Source organism: Triticum dicoccoides, chromosome 7B (assembly GCF_002162155.2).
Source record: "Triticum dicoccoides isolate Atlit2015 ecotype Zavitan chromosome 7B, WEW_v2.0, whole genome shotgun sequence".
NCBI classification, from domain to species: domain Eukaryota; kingdom Viridiplantae; phylum Streptophyta; class Magnoliopsida; order Poales; family Poaceae; genus Triticum; species Triticum dicoccoides.
The window spans coordinates 499,941,528-499,966,258 of NC_041393.1; positions in this window are offsets into that span (position 1 = coordinate 499,941,528).

Below are 24,731 nucleotides of genomic sequence, written 5' to 3' on the forward strand. Positions count from 1 at the left end.
CCGACGTCGCTGCCCCGCCGCCTCGACGCCGCCCCGACGCCGCTGCCCCGCAGCCTCGACGCCGCCCCGATGCCGCTGCCCCGACGCCGCCCCGACGCCAAGGAGGAGAAGGTGCTGCTACTGTGGATCCTTCTTGTACCTCCCGTCTCCATCTAGCTGACCCTCGTGTCGTCTCTGCTCTGCAGGTAGAGCGCGCCGGCGAGCGACCAGGACGAGGACGACGCCGGGAGAGGAGGGCCACGCCGCCTCGGCTCTGACTGGTGGTGCTTCAGCCTCGGCTACAGCAAACATAGGTGAGTCCCCCACCCCCTTCTAGTCTTCCTCCTCTCTGGTCCTCTATCAGTAGCTTTTGCAGTAGTTCTTGCATCGAATATGTATTCCTGTTCAAATACAGAAGCAACACCCGGCGAGTACACAAACAATTTAAACACTTGACTGAATTTAAACACTTGCAGGAGTACTTTGACGAGGCTCTGCTTGATCAACTGGAGCTTAAACACTTGCAGTAGTTATATATATGCAGAAACACTGACATGTACTGAAGATCAGACTGGTTACATCTGGCACTGCTGATTAGTTTTCTAAAGGCGTCATCATTGGTTCATACATAGAAAGATACACTATTCTGTTAGCTGAGATTCTCGGCAGAGAGACAAGTGCATTGTGCAGTGCGAGTGTGCTGACAGAAAACAAGTTATGGTAGAAATCAAAATAGAATATTTCACAAACATAGCTTAACAATTTGTAGTCGGTAGATATAACTATGCAAATGGTATAACTGGGCTTGATACTCGAACCAACAAACAACCACCTACTGGCAAAACACAAGTAGATAGATTTAGCAGGGCAAAGGGTATCATTTTCATACCATACTTTGTAGCATTCTTCTTTAACAACATTTAGCTGTGCCCTGTGCACCACGTTGATCACATGTTAAACAGGACTAATAACTGGTTCATGAGCAAGTTAACATGCCTGCATACCGTCTATGTCACGAGTGAAAACTGAGCTCAAATTCTATATTTCTATTGACTGGGCAGAGGTTTTGAGCAAGACAAAAAAGAAAACTGAGTGTTTTGCTGCAACTCAAGTTCCCAGCAGAGCTTATCCATCTGAATCTAGTTGTAACAGAATGAATGCAAATATTATTCAAGACTAGGGAGAGTAAGATGGCATATTGACAAAATATTCCAGACTCTTTGCATAATGTGCCTGCTAAACAGTCAAACCAGAAATACTTCCCACAGCATGTCTGCTTAATAGCTAGTAGCATGATGGCTGGACTTGCTAACTTGCAATTGCTCTGCATCTAATTTGAAACATCAATGAAAATTGAAAAAAATTTACTCTTAATTTGCTCTTAATTTTGTGGTTTGCAAGCTAGACTTTGCTCTTAATTTTGTGAATGCTACTTCTGGCGTTCTTACTTCAGCATCTGTATGCCCATGCAATGATTTGCTTTGTTGTGATGGAGGCTTTTTTTGCCTTGTCCACCCGAGAGGCCCTTGAGTTTGCTGGAATGTCGATTAACTTCCGTTCTAGCAAATTCGGGTACTCCATATGTCCTATTTTCAGCAAAGGTCATGCTGAAATTTTCCGTGAATTTTAGCATGACTTTGCTAAAAATAGGACATATGGGGTACTTGTGACTAATGATGAAAGCTTAGGCTTTTAGGGTGCTTCGGCGTCGAAAAAACCTCAATGATAAAAGCTTAGCTTTTAGGATGCCTCGGTGTCGACAAACCCTAAACAATAACCAACTTTTTGACCAAACTTTGTTCCTATTTAGAGAGAAACATGGCCAACAACGATGAGGTCGGGGGTTCGGGTGGCAAGGCATTCTGGGAGCTGTCCCAGGAGATGGAGGACCAACCTCAGTTGTATGAGGACACCGCCTTCCCCACCGATCCTGAGACCACTAATGGTACCGCCGAGGATGACCCCACTGATGCCACCACTGATGGTGCCGTCGAGGATGCCACCACTGATGATGGCGGCGCACGCACAGATGGCAGCCAACCGAAGAGGCAACGGAAGGACCGGCGCCCGATCGTGCTCCTCACCCTCAAGGAGGAAGTTACTAAAGTGGACTCCAACGGGAATCCAATGGCGCCCGAACGAATAGTCAAGGGGTACTCGCTTCAGCTCGGGTGCATTCTCCGGAGCATCGTCTCAATCAACACCGAGAACCTGAGGCATCCTGACCGAGGGAATTTGCGCAACCTCCTCTTCACGAAGCTGCACGAACGATACAAGTTCCCCGCTGAATTTGCAAACACAAGCCTCAAAGGGAATAAAGTGAACAATGCTGCCCTCACGAAGATGAGCAAGGCCCTGTCTACTTGGAAAAGCAATGTGAAGAGAATGATCGAGAAAGGTGAGAGTTATCAGAAGATCAAGGAGAAAAATCCTTCGATCACCGAAGATGATTACAACAACTTCAAGATCAATTGCTTGAGCACCGCAAACTCCCAATCAAGTGAGTGGGGGAAACAAATGCGGGAGCTGAACATAGGGGAACACACACTTGGTCCCGGCGGTTACAGAGTGGCGGAGCCTATATGGGACAAGGAGGAGGCGGACCGTGCCGAGCAAGGCCTAACGCCCCTCTTCGATAAATACGGTGACAAGCAGACCAGGAACTTTGTCAGGGCCCGGTACAAGAAGGACCCGAAAACAAAGGAGCTTACCACGGATCCGAAGACCAGGAAGCTTGAGCTTGTTATGGTAAGGAATACACCCCCGCGTAATTAGCTCCATATGGTTGCATTCTAATTAATGAAGCCAATTGTCTAAATGGTTCACATTCCTTCCGCAGGCGACTGAAAGCAGTAGCGCGGGGTCGACTAAGAGCAACCCTTGGGACACCACTCTAAATAGGGTGTTGAATGTAATGAAGAACAAGGATAAGCTCAGTAAGCCGACGTCAGCTGGTCGTGTGGCCAGCAAAGGCTTGTCGACAAAATGGGGGTCATACTATACCGCTGGTGTGCGGAAGGAGAAAAAGACCAGCTCGGAAAGCCAGGCGCGCGAGGTTCAAGAACTCAAGGCACAGGTGGCGCAGATTCCGGAGATTGTCCAAGAGCAAGTGGAACAACGACTCGGAGCGACGATCACCGCCATTGTGCCTACCTTGATCTCGGGGTTGAGTGCGTGGATTGCGGGCGGCCAACAGGGGCCGCCCCCGATTCCTAGCTTCACGGCCAGCAACTCGCATAATGTGATGGCGGGGCCATTGGTGCCTCCGGCGGAGGCGGCATTAGTGTCTCCGACGCCGGCACGGGAGCTTAATGCACCCGGGTGTACACCGGCTGGCACCTCTGCAGCAAGCGGCCCCTCCGTCAACTGCACGCCCGCCGTTGGCGGTGCCTCGACATTAGCCGAGCTCGACGCCATCATCACGGTAACTAATTAAGCCTCTCTCGGCCGAGGACTTCATCTCCTTGCCTTTGATTGGGCATCCCTGACGCCCTACATGTTTTCGCAGGGCGCCGCCGACGTTCCGTGCACTCTCCTCCACTTCGTGAACAACGAGTTGGTCGATGTCTCCAAGGGCAAAATCGTTCAACCGGGCAACACCTTGTTCCACGGTACCCAGATGCCACCCAACTTGTTTAGGGTTCAACTGGTTCGGGTGCTGCCAGGCTGCGACGAGTTGTTACCTCCAATTCGACCCGTCGGGGCCGACGATGATGACGTGATGACCCTCAGCGCCTGCCTGAGCTGGCCCCTGCTTTGGCCGAAGAGCCAGATTCGTTTGGGGGCGGGGGACACCACCCCAAAGACAACACCGCCAGTCGTGCCGGCGCCAAGTCGGCCCCATGGCAAGACCGCCGCAATGGTGCCGGACATCCCTATGCCACTGGATCCAAACATGCATATGGCACAGGATTAGAACGACGATGACGACGACGACACATTTGGCAACGTCGGTCAGTACTTTGCCGATCATGGGTACGATGGCGACTTCATGGGGCCTCCTTCTCAAGAACCCAACCCAACAAAAGACGTGTGCGATCTAGCTGGTACCGCGGAGAAGCCAAGTTGCAACAGGCGCTGTCTGGCGTTCAGCTCTCAGGAGACGCCTCCAGCTGCCGACTTCACCGAGCCTCAGATAGGCGAGGTGCGAAATATTATCAGCCCCAACACACTCAAGAAGGCGGTCTGTGAGCAGAACTCGGTCCCATTACATGAGAAGAAGAAGGCACGCAAAAGAAAGACTAAGAAGGGTGCGAGCCAGCCGGCACCGTGTACGATCCGTGCTCAGAACGGGCCACCTTCACCTAAGGATATCTCGAGGAGGGTGCATGTGGCGGGTAGGGCGATGCTACCGACAAATATGCTCAATGCTGCAACCGGTGCTATGCGGAGTCTGCATGACAGTGTTCTTTCTTTGGAGAAGCGGTGTCTCAGAGAGAAGGATGTGGCATACCCGGTTTTCGCGGCCAAGGTGCCAGAGGGCAAGGGCTTTGTGGATAACTCCATCGGGCGTACGATCGTCCTGCGGTTTGATGACATCCACGCTATGTTGAACCTTCATCCGCTGCACTACACCTTCGTTCGGCTATTTTCGCAGAGTATGGAGATGCGGATCATTCGCGACAAGACCCCGGACATCGTGATAGTCGACCCCTTCTACATGTGTGCCAAGATCTTGGGCAGCACTGGGGACCGGCAAGTCGCGAGTTCTTACCTCGAAGGCGTCATTCTGGCAAACCAAGATAAGGATAACTTCCTCGTGCCTTACTTTCCCGAGTAGGTCCTCCCCTCAACCGGCCCGTAACATATGAATTCTTACATTTCGATCGTTTTTCTTTTAACATTCCGTGTTTTCTGCAGTGACACACATTGCACGCTCATCCTCCTAAGCCCCAAATATTCCATGGCCACGTATTTCGACCCGGACCGTCAGTCGAACGTAGACTACACAAATGTCAAGAAGGTTCTTGATGATGTTCTCCCCGGCTACGCCAAATCTGGAGGCACCTTCACCAAGCCTATTCGTAAGTACGGCAAGCACGTGTTCTCCCACAATACGACATTCTGCTGCGTCAAGCAGCCGCCTGGCGGTTAGAAGGGTGCCTACTACGCCATCCATCACATGCGGGCAATCGTACGGGACCATCATCAACTTCTGCTACCGAGTAAACTCAAAGATTGGGCAAAGAGCGTGTCGGCAATCCAGGACGCGGACCTCCGACAAGAATTCTTTCGCATCCAGTCGGAGTTTGCGGAAATCATCCATCAAGATGTCCTTCGTACCTCGGGGCAGTTCTACCTCAACAATCAACCGTCCAACAGTGACATCGACACAATGCTACAAATGCAGGCTGACAACGACCGTTATTTCATGACTCCCACGATAGACGGCGGCTTCATCCATGCTCTGGTCCCTTGAGTCGAGTCGAGAGCAGTGATGCTGTGTCTAGTTTTGAAACATCGATTGGCTCATGTTGTAATTAAACTTTAATGAACTTGTAGTATGTCTCTTTGGTTTCGAGAGTCATTCAACTTAGATGTAATCGATGCTATTAATGTCTTGCTTTTCTCTTTCGATCGTTCTATTGCATACTTATATATTGCTTATGTATTGTCTGTGAATTGGTACTAATGTTTCGTTTGGCTAGTGCATAGCGATGCCGACGTATGTCGTGTACAAGGGTAAGGTTCCCGGAGTCTACGACGACTGGGAGGAGTGTCGGAGACAGGTTCACCGATTCAGCGGTAACAGTTACAAAGGGTACACCACTAGGGCCGAGGCCGAATCTAGATACGCCGGCTATCTAGCGGGAGAGGGGTGGGAGCGTTGGAGTAACCGGATGAAGACGAGTTTCATCGTGATGAGCGCAGCTCTCTTCTATGTGATGGTAGTTTAGATGATCGGTATCGACTTGTAATGTGAAGACAAACTCGCTACTCGCGGTCTCGAGACTTGTAATATAATGTTCTATCTTTGTTCAGTCTTTTCAATTCAGAGACTAATATGATGAATTGTATTCGGAGACTAATATGATGAATTGTATTCAAAGACTAATCTTCTATTGTATTCGATGAATCTGTTGTTGATGTGTGCTGTCTATATTTTGTCCAATTATACATTTTGTAACCTGTGCAAAAAACAGAAAATAAAAAATAAAAAAAACCTAATATTCATACTAATGGTGCATCACATCACAGTGCGCCATTAGTATGACAAAGTATACTAATGGCGCATCACTAAACAGTGCGCCATTAGTATGCTGAGGTTACTAATGGCGCATCTTGTTGCTGTGCGCCATTAGTATGCCAGAGCACCTGGGTATACATGGCCCCTGGGAGGCATACTAATGGCGCACTTATGTATACACTAATGGCGCATCAGAGGTGCGCCAGGGGGTGCGCCATTAGTAAAATATACTAATGGCGTGGCACTAATGGCGCACCACTAATGCGCCATTAATGGCAAAATTAGGTGCGCCATTAGTAGGCCTTTTCCTAGTAGTGAAGATTTCATACGTGTTAACGTGTGAAATGCCCAAGGAACAGTATCACTTGTTGGAAATATTAGCACTTCTCTGACTAATTTAATTCACGAATAAGCAGTAAACATGGCAAATACGGAATGCATCTCATACCGATACCTAAGCATGTGAGCACGTACAGTACATAGAACCGAAACATCTAGGAACAACATATATATGGCTAGCACATGTATGAGTAAACGAGGGATGAACAGATTATACCCTTCGGTTGGCCAGACCAAACTCACAGTCTCACTCTGAGATCATGGAAGTAAGGACACGGATGACAATTGGATCAAGCACAAATTCCTCAAGGCAATGATGCCCTATCACAAAGCCATGTCCTCCGTCATTCGTCAAAGACTGGACTTCCACACCTTGTCCTCAAGTGAAGTGTTGGATGAATTCGTTGCTATGAGCATCTTGGACAAGACCGCCGACAAAGCGGTACTACGCTTTCAAAGAGTAAAGAAGCCCAACCTTGCTCTAAAGGCCAAGGTTAGTATGAAGGAAGAGGATGAAGAGGAGAGCAACCTCAAAGATACGAAGTATGCCTATCATGAACACATGGTTCTTGCTTCAAGGCAATTTTGGAGCAAGAAGAACTCAAGGCACAACTTCAACAAGAACAATTTCAGTGGCACAAAGGGCAAGCAACGAGTGAGGACTTGCTTTAATTGTGGCAATGTGAGCCACTTTGTTGCGGAGTGCCCTTATGAGAAGAGGGAAGACAATGGTGGCAAGCTCATCCGAAAGGACAAGGCCAAGTCTTTCCCCAACAAGAGCAACTTCACCAAGAAGACTCCTCCCAAGGCATTGGTGGTACAAGAAGAGTACAATGATGATGATGATGATGATGATGAAGATGGTGTGTCGATTGCCATGGCCTCTGTTGCCATTGTGACGACTCCACGGGTGTCTCTCTTTGACCCACCCAATGAGAGCATCACCGCCAAGTGCCTCATGGCTAAATCCACCAACAAGGCAACCCCGAACATCAAAACTACCATCATTAATCATCCTTCTTTGACGGATGGCATTGATGAACATGAGGGAACAAATGTGGAGGAGAATGAGTTTGAGACCTTTATGGGTAAACTCAAGGGTAAATCCAAGAAGCACTTCATTTCTCTCTTGGAACAACTTGGTGAGGCCAATGACATGAACGAGGCTCACGAAGATACCATCTCTAAGATGGAGGGGCATAGTCGTGACTATGCCGATGAGATTTCGGATCTTTCCAATGCTCTTGAGGAAGAGCGTGGTCTTCGCTTGGCTCTTGAGGAGTCACACAATGATGATCATGCTAAGTTAAAGAAAGATCTTGATCATGCTCTTGTTGTTTCTTGTGTGCTAAACTCTGAGAAGGCCAAGCTTGGGGTTGATCTTGCTAGACTCAAAGAGGAGTTTGACATTCTCGACAAGGCTCACAAAGTCTTGAAGGGTGCTCATGCTAGCCTCAAGGAGTCTCTTGATCAACTTCAAGTAAAGCTAACCAAGGAGAAATCCACATTTCCTCATACGGTGTTAATTGATAATGCAAATGCTACTAACCCATGTTGTGAGCATGTGCATCTTGTTGAGAAGAATGCTAAGTTAAAGGAGCAGCTTGAGAAGGGTCTTGTGTCTTGCATACAAGGGGAGAAGAACCTCAACGACCTTTTGAGCAATCAAAAGGAAGTTGTGGCCAAGGAAGGGATTGGGTACGCACCCAAGTCCAAGAGTAAGTAGAAGAATGACAAGGCCAAATGACCTCCCCCTCTCAAGCAAACCTTTGTGAAGGAGGGAGAGGGTGCTACTAAGGAGAAGAAGAAGAACACCGTGAAGGGTGGTGATGCCAAGATGGGCAACACTTCCCTTCTCAACAAAGCCAACGACTTTAACCCTTCTTATGTGTTGTGTCGTGCTAGTGATGGACATGTTTATGCCAAATTTGTTGGTTCTCCTTATGAGTACATTGAATGGTCTATTTGGGTTCCTAAGACCCTTGTCACTAACATCAAAGGACCCATTACAAAATGGGTACCTAAAACCAAGCATTGATCTCTTGTAGGTGTTTGCTTCCGGTGGGGATCATGGTTGCTCGACAGTGGAGCTACAAATCATATGACCGGAAGCAAGGACTTGGTGGTGGACGTGCACAAGATTCCATCTATGCCCACCAATGTCGAGTGGGGTGATGCCTCGTCTTCTAAGGTATTGGGACTTGGCAAGGTTGTCATTTCTCATGATCTCACGATCGAGAAGGTCATGCTTGTTGAGTCCCTTGCATACAATTTACTTTCCGTTCGTCAACTTGCAATCATGGGCTTTGCCACTTTCTTTGATATTGATACCGTGGCCCTCTTGTGGAGCAAGACTCTTAAAGTAGCCTTTGTTGGGCATGTCGAGAACGGTCTATATGTGATTAACTTTTCGAAGCGACCCACTAAGACCGCGACATGCCTAATGGCTGAAGTTGACGTGGGATGGCTTTGGCATCGCCGTTTAGCCCATGTCAATATGAGATCTTTGCAAAGTCTTCTCAAGGGGGGCCATGTTCGTGGACTAACAAATGTTAGTTTTGCTAAAGATCGTGCTTGCAGTGCTTGTATCGAAGGAAAGCTACATGAGAAGGCTCACCCTCCCACGACTATCATTTACTCGAAGAGGCCTTTGGAGCTCCTTCACTTGGAACTCTTTGGGCCTCCATCATTTGATAATCTTGGGGGTGGAAATTATTGCTTGGTGATTGTGGATGACTACTCAGGATACACATGGGTATATTTCTTCAAGAGGAAGAGCGAGACCCAACAAACTGTCATTGACTTTGCAAATGAAGCCGAACGTCAACACAATGCAAAGATCTTGACTATGAGAAGCGAAAACGGCACCGAGTTCAAGAACTACACCTTGGATGAGTTTCTTAGTGATGAGGGGATCAAGCATCAATATTCCGCACCATACAACCCTCAACAAAATGGTGTAGCGGAGAGGAAGAACCGGGCGTTGATGGATGCGGCAAGGACCATGATGGCGGAGTTCAAGTCTCCATACAACTTTTGGGCCGAAGCCATCAACACCACGTGTCATGCATCCAATCAGCTCTACCTCCGCAAGGGCTTGAACAAGACTCCATACAAGATACTCACCGGTAACAAACCCAACCTCAAGTACTTCCGGGTGTTCGGGTGTAAGTGTTTCATTCTCAAGAAAGGTGTTCGTTTGTCTAAATTTGAGGCTAGAGCTTATGAGGGCATATTTGTTGGTTATGCTACAAACTCTCATGCTTACCGTGTCCTCAATAAATCCACTGGACTTATTGAGGAGACGTGTATTGTGGAGTTTGATGAGAATAATGGCTCCCAAGTGGAGCAAAGTGGCACTTGTGATGTAGGTGATGAAATTCCTCCTCAAGCCATAAGAAGAATGGGTTTTGGTTTTATCCTACCCATTGAGGAACCCCTTGTGGCCGAAGGAGAAGGAAAATGCTCCACTCAAGTGGAGCCATCACCAACCCAAGGCCCACATGCTTCCAAAGAACAAAGTGAAGGCCCTCAGTCTCATGAACAAGACCAAGGGCAAGATCATGCTCAAGACGGTGTTGACACACCAAGTGATGCCCAAGGTCAAGTTCTCTCCTCCGAGCAAGTTCAAGATCAAGAACAAGCTCAAGACGGCGCTCAAGATGATCAAGTGACCGCTCCTCAACTCACCACCAAGGAGGAATTGGAGCATCGTGCCGCCAAGATTGCATCCAAGCTCTCCACCAAGGGTCATCTCATGAAAAATGTGCTTGGAAGCATTCAAAAGGGGGTAAGCACTCGTAGAAAATTTGCAAACTATTGTGAACATCACGCATTTGTCTCTTGTGTTGAACCCCAAAAGGTATATGAAGCACTCGAAGATCCGGATTGGCTTAATGCTATGCATGAAGAACTCAACAACTTCGAGTACAACAAGGTGTGGAGATTGGTGCCAAGGCCAACCGGGAACAACAATGTCATTGGAACCAAGTGGATATTCAAGAACAAGCAAGATGATCATGGGACCATCGTTCGCAACAAGGCAAGATTGGTGGCACAAGGCTACTCCCAAGTCGAGGGTATCGACTACGGTGAAACTTTTGCTCCTGTTGCTCGCCTTGGATCCATTCGTTTGTTGATTGCTTATGCTTCTCATCACAACTTTAAGTTGCAACAAATGGATGTGAAGAGTGCTTTTCTTAATGGTCCCATTAATGAGTTGGTATATGTCAAGCAACCCCCCGGGTTCGAGGATTCCTACTTTCCCGATCATGTGTATCAACTCGATAAGGCACTCTATGGCCTTAAACAAGCCCCACGTGTGTGGTATGACCACCTTACCGAGTTGTTACAAGACCGTGGATTTGAAGTTGGGCTAATCGACCCCACTCTTTTTACTAAGAAGGTCAAAGGGAAGTTGTTCGTGTGCCAACTATATGTTGATGATATTATCTTTGGTTCCCCTAACAAAGCTTTCAATGAGGAATTTGTCGCTCTCATGACCTCAAAGTTCAAGATGTCTTCCATGGGAGAGTTGAAGTTCTTTCTCGGGTTCGAAGTGAAGCAAAGAAGAGAAGGAACCTTCATCAACCAAGCCAAACACACTCAAGACATGCTCAAGAGATTCAAGCTAAGTGATGTCAAGCCGGCTTCCACTCCAATGCCCACCAAGTGCCAACTTGACATTGATTCCAATGGTAAAGCGGTGGATCAAAAGGTATATTGCTCCATGATTGGATCCTTGTTTTACCTTTGTGCATCTAGACCGGATATCATGTTGAGTGTGGGAATTTGTGAACGGTTTCAAGCCGCACCTAAGGAAAGTCACTTTGTGGCGGTCAAGCGAATCTTTCGATATTTGGCTCATACCCCAAACTTTGGCTTATGGTACCCAAGGGGAGAAAACTTCAAGCTTGTAGGATATTCGGACTCCGATTGGGCGGGAGACAAAGTGGATAGGAAGTCCACTTCCGGAGGGTGCCAATTTCTTGGTTGCTCTTTGGTGAGTTGGTCCTCCAAGAAGCAAAGTTGTGTGTCTCTCTCGTCCACCGAAGCGGAGTATGTGGCGGCCGGTAGTTGTTGTGCAGAACTCTTATGGATGAGGAAAACTTTAAAGGATTACGGTGTCATTTGTGACAAAGTGCCTCTTTGGTGTGACAATGAAAGTGCCATCAAAATTTCTCTTAACCCGGTGCAACAATTCAAGACGAAGCATATTGAGATTCGGTATCACTTCATCCGGGATCACATTAGGCGAGGGGAGATCGAGCTCAACTAGGTCAACACCCATGATAACCTTGCAGATATTTTCACGAAGCCTTTGGATGAAGCAAGATTTCGCGAGTTAAGGCATGAGCTAAATATCATTGGTTCGAGCAATGTTGCTTGAACCCTTGCACACCCCACCATACTCAACTTGTTGTCTTGTTTTGATGTAGGCATGGACATAGAGGGAGTGTTGTTCTCGCAATGAACTCTCCCTCCTCCCATTATGCATAAAGTGATCAACTCTTTCACATTAGCCATTTTTGATGGTACTTGTGCTTCAAAGACGAGTTTTGATCATGGGCCCAAGGATAATTCTTCGCGGTGCCATACCAATTGACTCAAACATAGCTGGCTCCGGCCACCGCCCTCTCCTTGGAGAGATTGTGTCTCATTTTTGGTCCTTGTTGTCTCTTGCCTCTCTTCCTTCGTGCCGAGCTTGTGCGTGTGGTGTCTAGCGTGTTAACTCTTTTGTGTGGTCTTTCGCTTGAAGGTTCTATGCTTTGTGTTCTCTCGTTTGGCTGAAACTGCTTTTTATTGAGCTCACTGTACTACTGCGGCCTGCCACGGTACTACCGCGTGGGGAGCGCGCGGTACATCCGCACCCAGTGCGGCAGTAATTTTTTACTGCCACCTGGGGGAGCGGTACTACGGCCATGGTGCGGTACTTCCGCCCGGGTAGTACTACCGCAATGACGTGCGGTACTACCACATGAGGAGCGCATGGTACTTCCGCACCCAGCGTGGCAGTAATTTTTTACTGCCGCCTGGGGGAGCGGTACTAAAGCCACGGTGCGGTACTTCCGCCCGGGGTGGTACTACCATGATGACGTGCGGTACTATCGTGCGGTTGAGGGCGCGTGGTGCTTAAACACGGGCAGGGGGAGTTCTAACTCACCCATACCCATTCCTCTCTCTCCCCACTCCGTCTCTCTCTCTCTCGTTCAAGAACGGTGCCGGAGGTCCTTGCTGGATCTCCGTCTCCGGCTGCTCTCCTCGGATTCCGACCGGTGGGATCATTCCCCACCACTCCCTCTTTCCATGGAACAAGGTTTCTCCCCAATCATTTCCTTTTCTTGTTCATTTTGTTGATTTTAGGTTTTGGGGAGATGCAAGTTGTTCTTGAGATTTTAGGCCAAATCTTTGCAAGAGTAGGATGTAGGAGAGTAGTTTTGTGTAGTGATGGTACTTGCTAAAGTTGTCCCGTGATGGATTTGATCGATCGTAGTACCGCGGGTTGTCACGGTTGTGCTTAGATCTCCGTGGCTGTTTCACATCTGCAACCGTGAGGTACTACCGCTCGTTAGGTGCGGTACTACCGCGCGTCCGGTACTATCGCCCTACTGGTGCGGTACTACCGCGTCTCTGGTACTACCGCTCCTTGGAGATGTACTACCGCGCGTGGCGCAACACATGATACTACCGTTGTCTCAAATCCCTCTTGTGGCACTTCTCACGTGCTGTGTCTACTTGTTTCACCTGCTTTGCTGTGGTCTTTGCATTGATCCTTCTCGCGTTTCGTGCGTGTTTGTTTTGTGGTGTGTGTTTTAGGTGGTGGCTCAGGTGCTCCAGCTCGCCGCTCCAATCCAAGCCGTGACACGAGATCCAAGCATATGCACAACCCAGAGGCAGCAGAGGGCTCCAATGCTCCCCAACGCAGAACCAAGACCACCGCCACCAAAGAGAAGGAACCCACTATGAGTATGGATGAGATGCCACTTGCTGAGTTCATCTCTCGGAGGAAGATCAATCCATATGGAAACCCTCGTGCCAACTTTCGAGGGAATGAGCTATTCTAAACCAAGCAGCAGAATCTCATTTATCTGGATGTCATCAAGGCCAAGCAAAACACCTATGTGGAGGTGAAGTGGATCAACATGCATCACATGAAGCAAGAGAAGCACCGGGACTACTTTGGTGAGGCTTTAGACCTAGTGGAGCAATTTGGCATTGAGCATATCATCTCATTCCACAAAGACTATGATCCTGAGATCCTTGCTCAGTTCTTTGCCTCAGTGCATTTTCATCCCAATGAGGAAAGGACCATGACTTGGATGACCAATGGTCGGCAGCTGACTGCTACTTGGAAGGAGTTCATGACTTTGATTGGGGTCCCGGATGAGGGGCTCACCACACCCCAAGGTGTTTGCCCTCATGCCAATTCCGAGTCTGCCAACAAGAACAGGCTTCTGCCCTTCTATGTGGAGAAGAAGCTCTCCAATGGCAAGTCAACTTGGGTACTCAACTCTTTTCTTGACATCATGCACCGGATCTTCCGCAACACTCTCTTCCCACGCATTGGGGACAAGGACAAGGTGCATGCCTATCTTGTGGATATGATGCTCCTGTGTGAAGACACTCGCAACTCTCAGACAGTACCACTTGATGTCTCACATATCATGTGGCATGAGCTTCGGTTTGCGGTCAACAATCGCAAGGTCCCCATCTATGGACCTTATCTGTTTTAGTTGATCTCGGCAACTTGGGAGAGGCTCTACCCTTAGGATGAGTTTGAGGCCCCTAGTTGGATCCGGCATGAGCCCATCAACCTCCATGTCAAGACTCAATGGGCCAACACTACCTCTCGTGCTGATGCCGCGACTGCCATGGACGTGGATGCAGATGAGGATGAGGAGGAGGCAGCAGACGAGGATAGCTCTGAGGGTTACACCCCTCCCACCTCTGAGCCATCTTGGGCTAAGCGACTGAAGAACAAGATGAAGGTTTTGTTCTTTATGCAGGCAAAGGGTAGCACAAGACCCATGTGGCTTCCAAGGAGACTCGCCGCCACGATGTAGCGACCCGACCTCAAACGGTCAAGTCTCTGTGCTTCAGTGTCATCCCTGGATCGGTAATGCTGACACACACAGTACTCAAAGGATTTATAACAGAGTAGCAATCACACACTTATTACATCGAATGTCTCAAAAGAGAACTTATTACAATAAATATGGCTTAAGGCCATCTAATACGATAACAGCGGAAGGCTTGGAAGATAAAGTGAGTCCATCAACTCCAACGGCATAGCTGAGCTGCATGGCAACGACCTAACGAACCTTACTCCTCGTCTGAAAAGTCTGCAACATAATACGTTACAGCCCGAAAATGGGTCAGCACATGGAATATGCTGGCAATGTAACACAGTAGAGCAAAAACAGAATAATGCAATCACTACATGCATATTTGGATGGTGGAAAGCTCTATGGTTATAGTTTTTGCGAAAAGCCAATTTTTTCCTACAACAAAGGAATAGATTTTAATTTAAATATCATGGTAGTTGAAACACCATTGAGAAGGTTCATCCAACTCAATCCCCATTAAAGTTGTTATCAGCCCAACAATATTAATTTAGAGTGATAAGATACTTAGGATACTCCAAGTACTAGATACTCAAGATTGTCCATAACCGGGGACACGGCTAACCATGATTAGATTGTACAATCTGCAGAGGTTTGCGCACTTTTCCCCACAAGACTCGACCACCTCCGTTGGATTTCTCGCACTGCATGGTGTTTGAGAAACGGATGACCGAGACACAGTCTTTCAAAAACATTAACTCTCTACTCCGGGCAGACCATACCAAACCTACAACCCTCTACCTGCTGATCCACCTCTTCAAGAGCTTCATGTAACTTACTTAACTATGCTAGAGCCCATAATAGCTTGTGGCTGCACACGGAAGTTTCTAGCATGAAAATATCTCAGTTCCCTTTGAGCCTGGGTGGCGGTCCATAGGAAAATCACACGGAACCCCGGGATTTCCAAAAATACAGGCAACACTGGATTCTCCAGGTGCCTTAATCCACCCAGATGTGTATTTAAGTTGCCACCTTAAGTTGAACCATTAACTAACAATCTCACATCTGTCATGGATTTCACTCACCCAAACCACGTCTACGAGCATAGCATAGCAGTATAAGCAATACGTAGAAGTAACTCCCACGGGTTTGAATATAACGGGCAATAGGTTCTACCTTATCAACTACTTCCCAACCCACATGTTAATGACATCCTAATCATGCAATGTTTGAGGATTGAAACTAATGCATAAAAATTGGGTATGGAAAGAGTATGATCAATGTGTTACTTGCCTTGCTGACGATCCACAAAACCTAGGGACTCGTAGTAGCACGCTTCGCACTCCGGGAATTCTATCGCAAACAAACAATAGCATACATAAGAAATCAAGCAAATATGCACGTGCAAAACTCAAATAAGAAGAATTGACCAGAAAGTTCAACTTAAGAACTTTGGTTTGCGAAAAGAATCAAATCAAACGGAGCAACGAAACTCAACGGCGAAAGAAACAAATCCGTTTACCAATCTGAACTAAAGTCAAATTTTATAGTACCAAAATCTTGTTCAAGTTGATTAGACAGAAAGAAGGTCTCGAGACGAAGATCTAGGCGCTTGAATCGCCTGATTCCGATAAACGAGCGAAAAGATAAACTGAAACGAATATCGGATCAGAAATCGCGATCGAAAATAATCGCGGAAAAATCCGAGAAAAAGAAAACTGACGAACAAACTAACAAATGAGCGTTCGTTGTCTGGAACTATCGAGCGAAAACCATTTGTTAAAACAAACATATGGACAAACGTCCGCTAAGTAGTTAAACCGGCGAACTGTTCTAGAAAAAAAAAGAACTTGGGTTTTAAAAAAAACGGATCAGATTTCTAAAAAACCGGCGGCGGCAACGGCGGGTTACCTCCGGCGAGGCTTCGGTGAGGCGGGGCTGCGGCGGCGGCGGCAGCGCGGCGCGGCGAAGGCGGGCTGCGGTCGGGGCGGCGGGGCTGGCGGCTTCGGGTGGTGGTGGAGGGGGTCCGGGGGGTATTTAAAGAGGGAGGGGGCGGTGGCTTGGAGGAGGGGGCAAGGCGGCGGGGAGGAGGAGTCCCGGCCGGCCTCCGGGTCGGGGCGGCGGCGGCCTCGGTCTCCCGGTAGAAAACGGCGGCGGCGCTAGCGGGCCGGCTCGGCTGGGCTTCGGCCCAGTCGGGCGCTGTAACTTTTTTTAAAATAATTTCGCTGAACCAAAAATAAATCCTAGAATATAAAATAAAAACCTAAAAATGCCAAAACAAATTTTCACCGTCTAAATAAAATATTTAGAACGAGATGAACATTTTCTTGGCCATAAAATGCAATTTTGAAAAACGTGCAATTTTTCTAATGCAAATAAAATAGCAATAAAATCTGAATAAGATCCAATATTTGATTTTAATATTTTTCCTCCAATATTTCAATTATTTTGGAGAAGTCATATTATCTCCTCTCATATATTTTAATATGAAATATTTTTCAGAGAGAAAATAATTAAAATCAAAAATCCTCATTTCAATATTTGATAAAATTCAAATATGAAAACTGGGAAATCCCCAACTCTCTCTGAGGGTCCTTGAGTTGCTTAGGATTGCGAGGATCGCAAAACGAAATGCAATAAAATATGATATGCATAAATGATCTATGTATAACATTCCAAATTCAAAATTTGGGATGTTACAAACCTACCTCCCTTAAGATGAATCTCGCCCTCGAGATTCGGGTTGGCTAGAAAATAGGTGTGGGTGGTCTTTGCGAAGATCATCCTCTCGTTCCCAGGTGGCTTCATCCTCGGTATGGTGACTCCACTGAACTTTGCAAAACTTGAAAACCTTGCTGCGGGTGACTCGGCTGGCAAATTCAAGAATCCTGACTGGCTTCTCCTCATAAGTCAAATCACTATCCAACTGAATCGCCTCTAAGGGTACTATATCTCTTAACGGTATATCGGCCATCTTAGCATGGCACTTCTTCAGTTGTGAAACGTGAAACACATCATGAACTCCTGACAGTCCTTCAGGTAACTCCAACTTGTAGGCAACTTCTCCCATTTGTTCCAAAACACAATACGGTCCTACAAATCTCGGAGCTAACTTTCCCTTAACTCCAAAACGTCTCACTCCTCGCAAGGGTGATACTCGCAGATACGCTCTGTCTCCAATTTCATAGGTTACCTCCTTGCGTTTCGAATCTGCATAACTCTTCTGCCTGGACTGAGCTACCTTCAGTCTATCTCGGATTAACTTAACTTTCTCCTCAGACCACTTGATCAAGTCTGGTCCAAACAACTGTCGGTCTCCAACTTCATCCCACATCAATGGTGTTCTGCACCTTCGTCCATACAGGGCTTCGAACGGTGCCATCTTCAAACTGGCTTGGTAGCTATTGTTGTATGAGAACTCTGCGTAAGGCAAATTGTCATCCCAACTAGATCTATAATCTAGCGCACATGCCCTCAACATGTCCTCCAGAATCTGGTTGACACTCTCGGTCTGCCCATCCGTCTGCGGGTGAAATGCAGTACTGAACTCCAACCTCGTTCCTAAAGTCTGGTGCAGCTGATGCCAAAACTTTGAGGTAAACTGTGTTCCTCTATCTGATACGATGGTCCTCGGAACTCCATGCAGACATACGATCCCGGTCATATATATCTTGGCTAACTTTGCACTAGTATAAGTTGTTTTCACTGGGATAAAGTGAGCCACTTTGGTCAAGCGATCAACTACTACCCATATAGAATCATATCCTGATTTGGTCCTGGGCAATCCAGTGATAAAATCCATGCCAAGTTTATCCCACTTCCATTCGGGTATTGGCATAGGCTATAACAATCCTGCTGGTTTCTAATGCTCTGCCTTCACTCTCTGACATACATCACATACGGCTACATACTCGGCAATATCCTTCTTCATACCCGTCCACCAGAAACGCTCCTCCAAATCCAAATACATCTTGGTGTTCCCGGGGTTTATCGAGTATGGTGAGTCATGAGCCTCCTGAAGTATTAACTTCCTGATCTCTGTGTTATTGGGCACGTAAACACGGTCCTCAAACCATAAGGTGGCGTGCTCATCCTCACGAAAACCTTTGGCCTTTCCTTTGCTCATTCTCTCTTTTATCTCGACAATCTCTTTGTCATCCTTCTGAGCTTCTCGAATCTTTCCTAACAATGTAGACTGAACCTCCATTGTTGCAACAAAACCTCTAGGAACAATCTCCAATCGAAGTTCTCTGAGATCCTCTGCTAACTCCTTTGGTAATCCTGTACCCACTAGGGTATTAGCATAACTCCTCTGGCTCAAAGCGTCTGCTACGACATTAGCCTTGCCTGGATGATAGTGAAGCTTCATGTCATAATCCTTTATGAGCTCCAACCATCTCCTCTGTCTAAGGTTCAGCTCCTTCTGTGTGAAAATGTACTTCAAACTCTTATGATCCGTGTACACATCACAACGGTTTCCAATAAGGTAATGTCTCCAAGTCTTCAACGCATGCACTACGGCTGCTAACTCCAAATCATGTGTGGCATAATTCAATTCGTGCGGTTTTAGTTGTCGCGAGGCATACGAAACAACTCTCCCGTCCTGCATGAGCACACTTCCAAGTCCTAGGCGAGAGGCGTCGCAATACACTTGGAAATCCTTGCGTATATATGGCAATGTCAGCACTGGGGCTGTAGTCAAACGTTTCTTTAACTCCTGAAAACTTGCCTCACAATCTTCCGTCCATTTAAACTTGCTATCCTTCTTCAATAACTCAATCATTGGCTTTGCAATCTTGGAAAAATTCTCAATGAATCTCCGATAGTATCCTGCGAGTCCAAGAAAACTGCGGATCTCGCTAACTGAAGTGGGTGCCAACCATTCAGTGACTGACTGAACCTTGGTGGGGTCTACTGCTATACCTTCTCCTGATATAACGTGTCCAAGGAATCCGACTTCTTTCAACCAAAACTCACATTTGCTGAACTTGGCATACAACTGGTGTTCCCTGAGTTTCTTGAGAACTAAATGCAAATGTTCCTTGTGCTCCTCCTCATTCTTCGAGTATACCATTATATAATCAATAAACACCACAACAAACTTGTCCAAATATTGAACACCTTGTTCATCATGCTCATGAAATAGGCAGGGGCGTTAGTCATTCCAAATGACATGACAGTATATTCATACAACCCGTACCGTGTGGCGAATGTTGTCTTTGGTATATCCTTCTCTCAAATCTTCAACTGGTGGTATCCTGATCGCAGATCGATCTTCGAAAACACCTTAGCTCCTTGCAGCTGGTCAAACAAATCATTGATCATCGGCAGTGGGTATTTGTTCTTGATCGTCACCTCATTTAACACACGATAATCAACAACCATTCGTAGAGACTTATCCTTCTTCTCAACCAAAAGCACTGGGGCTCCCCATGGTGATGAACTCCGTCGAATGTAACCTTTCTCCAATAACTCCTTGATCTGCTTCTTAATCTCCTCCAGATCATTTTCGGGCATCCGATAGGGTCTCTTTGATATTGGCCATGTACCTGGCAATAGCTCTATCAAAAACTCAATGTCTCGATCCGGTGGCATGCCTGGTAACTTCTCTGGGAAAACATCCGAGTAATCCTTTACTACAGGAACTTCCTCCTGAACAACTCCCGTGAGGGTATTCACTTGGCTCCTCCTAGGCGCATGCCTAGATACAAACTTGATCCTTTTTTCCCTCCGGGGTGGTGAGATAAATCGACTTACTAGCACAGTCAATGCTTCCTCCATACTTTGACATCCAGTCCATGCCTAATATCACATCCAATCCTTGTGACTCCAAGACTATTTGGTCGGACGAAAAAACTTGGCTACCAATGGTTAGGGGTATCTGGTCGCACCATCGACTAGCCATATATTCCGCTCCCGGTGGACTCACTAACAGAGGGGTCCTAAGGGTTTGGGTTGGTAGTTTAAACTTATCCACGAATCCCCTTGATATGTATGAATGCCTTGCACCAGTATAAAAAAGAACAAGAGCGGTAAAAGACTTAACCAAGAACTTACCTATAACCACGTCTGGCTGCTCTTCAACCTCCTCCACGTTAACGTGGTTCACTTGTCCTTTGTTGAAGGGATTGGGCTTCTTCCCAGCGCTCCCATTTCCGTTTCCATTCTTCCCTTCAGGGCACTCCGTGGCATAGTGTCTAGTCTTTCCGCACTTATAGCAAGTAATGTGACTTTGATCTCTTTTGGCGGGTGTGGCTGGATTGGGGCGGTTCTGATTGTTGTTTGTTCCGTTCCCATTTCCATTCTTAGAACCATTGTGGTTATGCGAACTCCCTCCGGTGTGGTTATGACCTCCATGGTTATGAACAAGTCCTCCCGAGTTCGGGGTTAGGCAAGGCTTTCTGCTGAGCTCCTGAGTTATACCTCCCTTGCCCATACTTCCTCTTACGGCTCTCAATCTGCTGCCGCTTCCCTTCAATCATAAGATCCTTATCTACCAACTTCTGGTAGTTGTTGAATGTTGCCACCATCAACTGCATGCTCATCTCATCATTCAGCCCTTCCATAAACTTCTCCTGCTTCGCGGCATCTGTGGCCACATCATCAGGGGCATAGCAAGATAACTTGCTAAACTCATCCACGTACTAAGCTACAGTACGGTTCCCCTGGCATAAGTTGCGAAACTCCCGCTTCTTCAAATTCATAGCTCCAGTTGAGACATGGGTTGTGCGGAAAGCTTGCTGGAACTGGTCCCAAGTGACGTTGGCTATGGGGAAAGTGGCCGTATAATTCTCCCACCATGAGGCTGCTGGTCCATCCAATTGATGTGCGGCAAAGCGCACCTTCTTAGCATCTATGCAAACTGCGGTGGTCAACTCCCTTCCAATACGATATAGCCAATCATCTGCAACTATAGGCTCGGTGCTACTGGAAAACACTGGCGGCTGTAACCTCAAAAAGCGAGCTAAGTTGTCAATTGGAGGCGGGTTGTTGCTGTTGTTGTTGTTGCCTTGGTTCTGGACTAGCAATTGCATCAAGGCATTCTGCTGCTGTATCAACTGAGTGAGTTCTGGCGGGAAGGCAAATCCGGTGTCACGTCTCGGAGGCATCTGGCGGGCTTTAGAGGGGAGAGATTAGAATAGAAAAGGGGTCTAGTGAAAATGCACTACCCATATGCACATGAGACAAACACAAACATTTCACTCAATCAATCAAGCAAGGGCATACAAGCGGTCTAGAACTATCGTAAAAGTGCTCAACTACTACTATATACATGGGGGAATACTACTAATATTTGGTGGTCATCTAGAAATTTTGATCAGTGGAAGACTCCATGATGTCTGCTCCAGCTTCGTCTTCAAAGTCATCATCACTATGGTCGGAGTCGGTGTCGTCGATGATGATGTAGTTTTCCGGGCAAGTGGAATCGTCGTCCTCTCCTCCCGGTGCTGGATCTCCCATGAATACTCCGATCTTGTTTATCAGGTCATCATTCTTCTCCAATAGGGTCGCAATTTCCTCCTCATATCCATCGCGTGTAAACTTGAGTTCTTCTTCCAGCTCGATGATCCTAGTCTTTTCCTTCTTCAAATCTATCATGTCTGGGCACATCTGATTCTCCTGGCGTCGAATGTGCTGGTTTAACTCCTGGATAAAAGCTGCAATGGATTTGTCCTTCTTGGTGCTGATCATCTCCCATTGCTCATCACGGCACCCACATATCTGATAGATAGTGTCCTTAAGATCCTTGTTGTAGACTTCTCCAATGCGTCCCATGGTAGGCCGCCATGCTCTTGCCTAGACTCCAGGTGGGTGCTTCAAAAGAAAATTCTATGGGCTTAGTGGTTGGCGAGAACGTCCTTCCTGGAACTTGTACTTGAATCATCCAGCGCTCCTATTCTGGTAAGGTGGCGTTGTATGTCCCGGTGAAGCTTGGTATTCCAATGTTCAAGTACCTAGTGACTTCCTTCAAGTGGCGTACAAAGGGTGTGTCTTCATCCGGTTGTGCAAACTTGTTCTTCAACTCCGCCATCCTAAAGAGTAGAAAATGGAGAGAAGTCAGAAATGAGTAGAGAAGAGTGATCTATGGTTTTATCTCTCAGTGGTCGTGTCCTACACTTAGCGTGTGCTCTGATACCATCTTGTAGCGACCCGACCTCAAACGGTCAAGTCTCTGTGCTTCAGTGTCATCCCTGGATCAATAATGCTGACACACACAATACTCGAAGGATTTATAACAGAGTAGCAATCACACACTTATTACATCAAATGTCTCAAAAAAGAACTTATTACAATAAATATGGCTTAAGGCCATCTAATACGATATCAGCGGAAGGCTTGGAAGATAAAGTGAGTCCATCAACTCCAACAACATAGCTGAGCTGCACGGCAATGACCTAACGAACCTTACTCCTCGTCTGAAAAGTCTGCAACATAATACGTTGCAGCCCGAAAACGGGTCAGCACATGGAGTATGCTGGCAATGTAACACAGTAGAGCAAAAACAGAATAATGCTATCGCTACATGCATATTTGGATGGTGGAAAGCTCTATGGTTATAGTTTTTACGAAAAGCCAAATTTTCCCTACAACAAAGTAATAGATTTTAATTTAACTATCATGGTAGTTGAAACACCATTAAGAAGGTTCCTCCAACTCAATCCCCATTAAAGTTGTTATCAGCCCAACAATATTAATTTAGGGTGATGAGATACTTAGGATACTCCAAGTACTAGATACTCAAGATTGTCCATAATCGGGGACACGGCTAACCATGATTAGATTGTACACTCTGCAGAGGTTTGCGCACTTTTCCCCACAAGACTCGATCGCCTCTGTTGGATTTCTCACACTGCATGGTGTTTGAGAAACGGATGACCGAGACACAGTCTTTCAGAAATATTAACTCTCTACTCCGGGCAGACCATACCAAACCTACAACCCTCTACCTACTGATCCACCTCTTCAAGAGCTTCATGTAACTTACTTAACTATGCTAGAGCCCATAATAGCTTGTGGCTGCACATGGAAGTTTCTAGCATGAAAATATCTCAGTTCCCTTTGAGCCTGGGTGGCGGTCCATAGGAAAATCACACGGAATACCGGGATTTCCAAAAATACAGGCAACACTGGATTCTCCAGGTGCCTCAATCCACCCAGATGTGTATTTAAGTTGCCACCTTAAGTTCAACCATTAATTAACAATCTCATATCTGTCATGGATTTCACTCACCCAAACCACGTCTACGAGCATAGCATAGCAGTATAAGCAATACGTAGAAGTAACTCCCAAGGGTTTGAATATAACGGGCAATAGGTTATACCTTATCAACTACTTCCCAACCCACATGTTAATGACATCCTAATCATGCAATGTTTGAGGATTGAAACTAATGCATAAAAAATGGGTATGGAAAGAGTATGATCAATCTGTTACTTGCCTTGCTGACGATCCGCAAAACCTAGGGACTCGTAGTAGCACGCTTCGCACTCCGGGAATTCTATCGCAAACAAACAATAGCATACATAAGCAATCAAGCAAAGATGCACGGGCAAAACTCAAATAAGAAGAATTGGCCAGAAAGTTCAACTTAAGAACTTCGGTTTGCGAAAAGAATCTAATCAAACGAAGCAACAAAACTCAACGGAGAAAGAAACAAATCCGTTTACCAATATGAACTAAAGTCAAATTTACAGTATCAAAATCTTGTTCAAGTTAATTAGATAGAAAGAGGGTCTCGAGACGAAGATCTAGGCGCTTGATTTGCCTGATTCTGATAAACGAGCGAAAAGATAAACTGAAACGAAAATCGGATAAGAAATCGCGATCGAAAATAATCGCGGGAAAATCCGAGAAAAAGAAAACTGACGAACAGACTAACGAACAAGCGTTCGTTGTCTGGAACTATCGAGCAAAAACCGTTCATTAAAACGAACGTACGGACGAACGTCCGCTAAGTAGTTAAACCGGGAAAAACCGGCGAACCATTCTAGAAAAAAACAAACTAGGGTTTAAAAAAACTGGATTGGTTTTCTAAAAAAACAGGTGGCGGCAACGGCGCGTTATCTCCGGCGAGGCTCCGGCGAGGCGGGGCTGTGGCGGTGGGGCGATGGCAGCGGCGGCGGCGGGCCGCGGTCAGGGCGGCAGGGCTGGCGGCTTCGGG